Raw genomic sequence first — 8,605 nt, forward strand, 5'->3', positions numbered from 1 at the left:
GTAGCACGAGAATAAGCCAAGGGGAGTACAGTAAAGCCTAGTCTAAATTGACGGGACCTATGCTTTAGGTCAACACTCTGTCTAAAGCCAGAAACACAGGCAATGAGGTCCTGGCCCCAGGCTGGAGTACAGAAGGCCACAGGGGTACAAATTAGGCTGAGCCCAAGCAGTACTGAGGGCCAGCACTATGTCTGGTGTCTCACAAACTGCATAAGCCTCTCTGCAGATATGACAGGACCCATTAGTGTGGTCATGCCTGTAAGCCAGCTGTTCAACAGAAATTCCCAATGTCCAGTTTCAAAAACCTGACTGATCATCAGAATCACCTGATATGCTTTTCAAAAATACAGATTCTTGAATCCTAACCTGGGTGATTTGCACTGAGAGGTCTGTGGTGGAGCCAGGGTATCTATATTTTATAAACTCCTACCGGTGATATAATGATCAGCCAGGTATTACAGCATACTGCCTTAAGCCATTCCACTCTAGGTTTGTTCTTTGGACATAAATATTTATGGTTTCCTCTCTCCTAATGTCTGGCAGCCTTCCATAAGCACACATTTTCTTGCCAGACTCTATTTTCAAGTCTGCTTTTCAAACCTTGGACCAATCCAGAAATGTAATTATTACTTTCTCTCTTATATAGCCACATAAGGTTAGACAGGACTCTGTTTTTATTTTTTCAAGGAGGAACATAAGCAGTCACTAAATAAATAATATAGAAAGTCAAACCATGAAACAAAACTAGTCAAGGACTATATGAACAGTGGATGAAATGACAGGTAGAAAAGCAAGAACAAAGAAGTCATATCCACCCAAGAGGAGAGGCATAGCATCCAATACTCAGACATGCATACTTAGGAGTTTTGCAGAGTGAAGAACTATATATATATATAGTTTCATGAAAATGAAAACAGAGCTAAGCAGTGTGTAGAGAATAAGATGCATTCACAAAGAAACTTAAATAACTATATTAGCCTTTTAAGTCCCAGTCAAAAGTATTTAATTCAAAAGAGTTAAATTCTATATTCAGCTGCTGTTATGGCAATGAGGGTGAGACAGACAGGTTTGTTTCTTTGTTTTCCAAACAAAGATTTATAAATATATCAGATTTTATTGACAGGCTAGAAAAGTTTTAAAAATTACAACATAGGTAAAGATAAAACACTTAAAACTGTACTTTTATCATAGTATAATGTCATAACAACTGAAAACTATAACCCTTCCCTGAGTAAGTTTCCAAGTGTCTACCAGGTGCTTAAGTTTACTCCATAGTTAGATGGAAAGAGGGCACTATTAATAGCTAACTGGACAACAGGATATGCTAGGACTCTCATAAGCACCCAGGACATAAGGTTCCCCTACCCATAGTCCTTCTGTTTGTGCTCGTCTGTAAAATTGACAGCTTCCTCTTAAGTCCTGCTGTGTACTCTCCACCTACATTTTGATAATCATCATTTCACTCACAATGCATGATCCTTTCTTAGAAAGCATGTTTCTCACAGTGGGAATCCCATTTGGAAATTTTTGAGTGACAAAGCATGGAGAAAATGTTGATCTGGATCTCCACTTTTTTTTTTCTATAAAATGATTTAAAGCAGACAGCGGCATTCCAAATCCAAACCCTTTCAAAATCTACCCCCAGTGATTTATAGATAGACTTCTTTATTCTTCTGATTATTCATCAGATAACTGTTTACATAAACACACACATGCATGTGTGCACGCTTACAGATTGGAGAAAAATACCTCTAACTAGAGAAAAATATTTTCTCTATCCCATCATCTAAAATGATGCTCTTAAGCAGAGGCACATAATTCTTTGTTGTCAGGGGCTAACTCATGCATTGTAGAATGTTTAGCTGCTCAGTGGCCGCTAACCACCAGATGCCAATATAACTACCTCTTTTCGTGACCACCAATGACATCGAACATTGACATATGTCCTGTGAGGAGCAAAATTGTCCTGATTGAAAACTACTGCTCTAGGTTCAAGACCCTGTCTTACTATGAACAGCAAGTTTAGATTTTTTTCTTCATACCCTTGTTTTCAAATTTTCCTTCCTCAGTTTTGATGAAGACAAGAATTAAACTTAACACTGAACAATAAATTTTTTATTGAAAATTCTTTTAGCTACATACAGACATGTTAAAACTATTGAAATTATCACTTGTTAGGAGTGGCTTGATTTCTCAGCCACATGCCATCTTTCTTCTTGGTCTGTCTGGGGGAGAGATGGTGGTAGCTTCATTCCTTCAGTTATATGATGTCCTTGTATAGGAGGATATGACCACCCCAAGCTGACAAAGTTGTTGGGAACACCAGGATGAGGTGGATAGAGAACTTTCTAAAAAAACACATTTTAGTACCAAAACCTATTAGAACTCAGGTAGCTGAGGCCCCAGTGTCTAGTTAAACCATACCAGCTAAGCTGCCTATTCCAGGTAGTTCATGAAAGAAAAGAAAATTACTTCTCTGCTAGGTGTTTTACTTCTGCTATCTCAGTCCCTCAGGAATTAAGTAGTTTAAGACCTGTTATTTTTTTTTTAATAATTTTATTTTTTTAATGGGGTCACATCAATAAATCAGGATACATATATTCAAAGATAACAAGTCCAGGTTATCTTGTCGTTCAATTATGTTGCATACCCACCACCCAAAGTCAGATTGTCCTCTGTCACCTTCTATCTTGTTTTCTTTGTGCCCCTCCCCACCCCCTATCCTTCTCCCATTCCCCCCTCCCCCCCATAACCGCCACACTCTTATCAATGTCTCTTAGTTTCACTATTATGTCCCACCTACGTATGGAATAATACAGTTCCTGGTTTTTTCTGATTTACTTATTTCGCTTTGTATCATGTTATCAAGATCCCACCATTTTGCTGTAAATGTTCTGATGTCATCATTTCTTATGGCTGAGGAGTATTCCATAGTGTATATGTGCCACATCTTCTTTATCCAGTCATCTATTGATGGGCTTTTTGGTTGTTTCCATGTCCTGGCCACTGTGAACAATGCTGCAATAACCATGGGGCTGCATGTGTCTTTACGTATCAATGTTTCTGAGTTTTTGGGATATATACCCAGTAGAGGGATTGCTGGGTCATAAGGTAGTTCTATTTTCAGTTTTTTGAGGAACCACCATACTTTCTTCCATAATGGTTGTACTACTTTACATTCCCCCCAACAGTGTATGAGGGTTCCTTTTTGTCCACAGCCTCTCCAACATTTGCTATTACCTGTCTTGCTAATAACAGCTAATCGAACAGGTGTGAGGTAGTATCTCATTGCCGTTTTGATTTGCATTTCTCTAATAGCTAAAGAAGATGAGCATCTTTTCATATATCTGTTGGCCATTTGTATTTCTTCCTGGGAGAAGTGTCTATTCATATCCTCTTCCCATTTTTTTATTGGATTGTTTGTTTGTTGTTGAGTTTTATGAGTTCTTTGTATATTTTGGATATTAGGCCCTTATCTGAGCTGTTGTTTGAAAATATCATTTCCCATTTAGTTGGCTGTCTGTTTATTTTGTTATCAGTTTCTCTTGCTGAGCAAAAACTTCTTAGTCTGATGTAGTCCCATTCATTAATTTTTGCCTTCACTTCTCTTGCCTGTGGAGTCAAATTCATAAAATGCTCTTTAAAACCCAGGTCCATGAGTTGAGTACCTATGTCTTCTTCTATGTACTTAATTGTTTCAGGTCTTATGTTTAGATCTTTGATCCATTTTGAGTTAATTTTTGTACAGGGGGAGAGACTGTAGTCCAGTTTCATTCTTTTGCATGTGGCTTTCCAGTTTTCCCAGCACCATTTATTGAAGAGGCTTTCTTTTCTCCATTGTGTGTTGTTGGCCCCTTTATCAAAAATTATTTGACTATATATATGTGGTTTTATTTCTGGAATTTCTATTCTGTTCCATTGAAGACCTGTTATTTTTAATGTTGAAGCACATTTGACTCAGAAAATCTATAATGTGGCTAAGTCACATGATAAGCAAATGTTTCAACCAGAAAGTAATATCAGATGTGGTTCCTGATAAGGTCTTGATACTACAGAAAATCTCAATTATTATTAATCTCACCTAAAACATTCTAATTCATAGAGAGGAGGCAAACTATGAGTAAATGTAAGAAAGTAACAATTGACAAATTAGTAGGTTGAGGAAGCCTAAAAATAGGAGCACAGTCAAGGGGTATAATTTCCTGATTGCCACCCAGTATCCATGCCCTTCATCTTCTCCAAAGATTTTGGAGAACCTGCCTGCCACCATTCTCCAGCATGGAACTTGGGAAGGATCATCTTCTTCCCAGCTATGAGGGATAGCGCTGGTGGACTTAAAGCCAGTCAGCATGTTCTATCTCCTGCTTTGCATGATTTGGTTTGAGGAATGATCATAATATTCTACTCAGGCCAAAAAGAAAAAACAAATCCCAGGATTGGTTTTGGTTCTTCCTTTTGTACTTCCAGAGGAGAATCAGTCATTATCCTTAGATGATATAGTACAATGTTTGGCATCTGAAACCACAGCAGCCATTTGGCCATCACGAAGTAAAACATCAGAGCTGTCTTAAGGTGAGAGGAATAGGACAGGAGCCTGAGAAAACTAACACTGAAGAAATCAGGTAAAGAGACAGAAAAAAGATTCTTAATAACATGATATGTGTATACAGATGAAGTCTATTCTGAGGTCAGATCCACGTTTGTACTTTTAGTCAGAAATAAACATAATCCCTCTGGTGTCTAAAACAGGGTAAACTGGATTTTCTGTCACTTGTGATCAGAGACCTAATTATTACAAAGAGTAAATTCTCTATACCTCTAATTCTTAAAAGGCTATTTATAAATGATAGTCCCTGCCAAGACAATTTGAGGGCTTTTACTTAAAACTAGAAAGTAAGAGAGAGTGTCTTCACATTCCTAGCCTTACATGCTGCTCAAAGTCTCAGAATGTGTTCTTGCCTTTTTCTAAAAAAGCATTTTCAAGATACTGTTTATTATATTTCTATTAATGTAAAATGAGCAAGGCAGAGAAGAAAGTAAACTTGAAGTCAAACTAATCAGATATAAATTTCTACACTGATTTAGTTCTCAGGTAGTTACTTAACCTACTTGTTACTTTAATTACATATAAAATATGTAAAATCAACAAAGTAATGCCTGTTTCATCCATTCATAAACATTGCAATAAATAGTAAATATATGAAAATCTTTTGAGACTTGGGAATAAAATGTAAACAGGCAGGTATGAAAGGCGTTTCAAAATGGTAATAAGAAAAAGTGTGGTTGAAAGTCACAGGCAAACAAAAGTAAGTTTCAAATAATTGTATTTCTCTGGAGAGTACTAGATACAGAAATTTTCATCTGGAAATGACATATGATCAAAAACACTCTGTATAATCCATTTATAGATAAGATCATTTTGGACTAATTATTAGTGAAACTTTTATTCTCCCAACAGTGTGAGAAATGATGCCAGACATCAGGGTTACAAAGAGAGATAAAATGTCCTTACCAGGGGCATATATATATGAGATTTCTTCATATTGTCTTTATAATTTTTTGGTAAATCTGCCCTTATTCTAACATAAAAAGGTTTTTAAAATTTTTCAGTTAGTTTTATTTTGTTCTGATTGACTAAAACATCTATCTTTTATGAGACAGATCCTCAGTGTCCTTCCCTGAGTATTGCTGCCACCTAGTGATCAAACCTTTCTATGAAACACCAACACAAGGCAGATTAGGCACTCCCAAATTGTTTACTAGTATTACGGTTGGATAAGCATAGTGTAAGAATGCTTACTCAGTAAGCATTCTTACTGAGTAATTCTTACTCAGTAAGAATATGGAAAATAAAGTTTATCAAATAACTCTTTCACATTTACCATCTATCCAAGTTCTATGGAAGATGCATAAACTCTATTTCTTAAAAAGCTTGCAACCCATTACTTTACAAAATTGAAAATAGTAAAATACATGAGAGGAAGGAGAAATCTTATACTTCTGCTCTTAGTTTGCTTATGTTTGATATCATGAAAGATAGAAATAACTACAATTTAGAGGACATCTTCACTGTGTCAGGCCTTGTGTTTTAAATAAATTATATTTACAATCCTCACATTATACTTTTAAGAAAAGCATTAATATTGTTATACAATTATTCATTTTCCAATATGGTAGGTACATCATCTACATATAATTATCTCTGTACTTTTTTTCAATATTTATATATTATTTTCCAATAATATATTGCCTGTTTATTTGAATACATCTTATAATTTCAAGTATACTAAAATATTCTTCATTTGTGAATATTTATTTTCAAAAACTTTCTAACATTTTATAGATTCCTCCGCCCCCCCCCCCTTTTTTTTTAATTTGGCCAATTGGTATAAACTACTTTTCTATTAATGTCTTTCTTAGTCTGGCACCAACATTTTAACCACAACCAGCCTCTTCTCAGGGAATGGACCAAACTGAATGAGGAAGATTTCAACAGCTGACTGGAGTCCACACCTCCAGGTCCGTGCACTTCCCAGTGCTGAGCTGGCAGGAAACAGAGTGGGAGGATGACATTTTCCTGTTTTCACTCAAACTTGTTCCATGGCCAAAAATCACATGAGCCAGTTTGAGGGGGAAGAAAAAATTGAAGATAGCTATTTAAGAAGAGAAAACCCACCATCTTTGTTATGGAGGGTAGATTGTTATTGTTTCTTCACCAAATAAGATCTGTGATAATTTTTTAAGTACAACTGACTTCCATGCTACCTCTACTTCAGTCATGTTTTCCATATTGCATATTCCACTTCATAATAGTGACATCTAATGACCTATGCTACCTGACAGTGAGAAATAGTTCATGCAGTTATATGCATTCCTGTTTGGAAATATTGCATCAAGTCTTAACATCACCAATCTACATATTAAAAATGAATTAACTGGCCCTGGCTGGCTGACTCAGTGTTAGAGCGTCAGCCTAGCGTGTGGATGTCCCAGGTTCAATTCCCAGTCAGGGCACAGAGGAGAAGCATCCATCTGCATCTCCATCCCTCCCCTTCTCCTTTTTCTCTGTCTCTCTCTCTTCCCCTCCTGCAGCCAAGGCTCCATTGGAGCAAAGTTGGCCCAGAAGCTAAGGATGGCTTCCTGGCCACTGCCTCAGGCGCTAGAATGGCTCTGGTTGCAAAGGAGCAATGACCCAGATGGGCAGAGCACCACTCCCTAGTGGGCATGCTGGGTGGATCCTGGTCAGGCGCCTGCAGGAGTCTCTCTGCCTCCCCGCTTCTCACTTCTGAAAAAAAAAAAAAAGATTATCTGCTTAGAGTACAGATTAAAATTTAATACATTTCAAAGTATAAACTGTGCACTCATATCATAAATATGTTGTAATATTCCAATATTTTTACATGGTAATGGTAATGTATATATGGGAATAATATAGATAATAATAATCATATGCATAATAATATGCATTCTTTTCTTTATAACACTTTAATAAAAAATGAAAAATTACTTGTTTTTACTGCCAGATATTGTTTGCATTTTCACAAACAACCTCCCATTGACTAGGGAGTAAAGCCAAGGTCCAGCCACAGAGCTTCTAGTTCGGGTATTGGTCCTCCTTCAAACACTCCACACCGCCTCACAGTACTAGGCTCAGTGCATTCACCCAACCTCAAGCTTATTAAAGTTCTCATAATTCTCTGGTCCTTTCTGTCTATTTAAAGTCAAATATCTTCTAGGGTCAGCTCATCATTTTGTCCTTTTTCTGACTCCTGCAAAATGTACTTGTCTCCCTTTCCTCTCAACAGCAATAAAATCCAGATGACTTTGTCACATAAATTTTAGTACATATATACATATATATATGCTATTATCCAAGTATATCATGATATATCATAGTATTTTTCAGCTTTCAAAAGTTTCATCAGTTAGATTATGTCTTAACTAGCTTCTTTATCCTGACAGAATCCAACATCAGGTTGAGCACCTGCTACTCAACAGTATGTATGATTAAACAGAATTTGTAAATTCACAGTCTCAAAAGCATGATGAAAGACAGGAACCATGATAGTGCATCTTCTCAACTTCACTGCCTCTGTGCACATATTGATGATCAAAGTGGGTAAAAATAGTTTATTACAGAACAATGGAAAACTTAAAAGTGCAAGTACCTATAAAGAAATTAACTAAATAATATTTAAAAATTTTTTAGATCTTCTTGTGTTTCATAAGTGTGATGATTGGGTGTTCATTCTCTTGTGTGACATGTGCCTCCCTCAAACCTGGTAATGATGTTAGCATACTATTCATCTGATATGAACCTAAAAAAGTATTTTTAATTTTTTTTATTCATTTTTAGAGAGGAGAGAGAGAGAGACAGAGAGGGAGAGAGACAGAGAGAAAGAAGGGGGAAGGAGTTGGAAGCATCAACTCCCATATGTGCCTTGACCAGGTAAGCCCAGGGTTTCAAACCGGCGACCTCAGCATTTCCAGGTCGACACTTTATCCACTGCGCCACCACAGGTCAGGCTAAAAAAAGTATTTTTAATTGAAGCCTAAACAAACAGTAGTAGTAACTAGTACAATGCTTTTTAAAAACTGTGTTCCT

The 8,605-nt window shown here is 36.6% G+C and overlaps 1 non-coding gene across 1 annotated transcript; it reads left to right on the forward strand.

Annotated features, from left to right (window-relative positions):
- The first annotated feature begins 8,209 nt into the window (after window positions 1-8,209).
- LOC136321348 (small nucleolar RNA U13) lies at window positions 8,210-8,313 on the forward strand. Its single transcript, XR_010728609.1, has one exon. It is a non-coding gene; the product is annotated as a small nucleolar RNA U13 (small nucleolar RNA).
- Window positions 8,314-8,605: the final 292 nt, after the last annotated feature.

This window comes from Saccopteryx bilineata, chromosome 1, assembly GCF_036850765.1.
Source record: "Saccopteryx bilineata isolate mSacBil1 chromosome 1, mSacBil1_pri_phased_curated, whole genome shotgun sequence".
Lineage (NCBI taxonomy): Eukaryota > Metazoa > Chordata > Mammalia > Chiroptera > Emballonuridae > Saccopteryx > Saccopteryx bilineata.